Raw genomic sequence first — 236 nt, forward strand, 5'->3', positions numbered from 1 at the left:
TAGTAAGTGAGTGAAAGTTGCGTTTGTCTATTTGCCTTCGTGTGTGTGAATTTGTCCAAGTGTGCTAGTAAACGTCTATCTTTAGTGGCACAGCTGAGAAAGGGGCATGAGATTGACAAAACGGGGGTTGAAAAATTTTTAAACATATTTAACCTTATCGAAAAACACAAGTAAGGCCCTCCCCCCCCCCTCCCGCCACGGCCAGTAGCGTGGCCTTTCGTCGCGTTCGGCCAGGC

The sequence above is a fragment of the Penaeus monodon genome, chromosome 33 (genome assembly GCF_015228065.2).
Source record: "Penaeus monodon isolate SGIC_2016 chromosome 33, NSTDA_Pmon_1, whole genome shotgun sequence".
Classification (NCBI taxonomy): Eukaryota; Metazoa; Arthropoda; class Malacostraca; order Decapoda; family Penaeidae; genus Penaeus; species Penaeus monodon.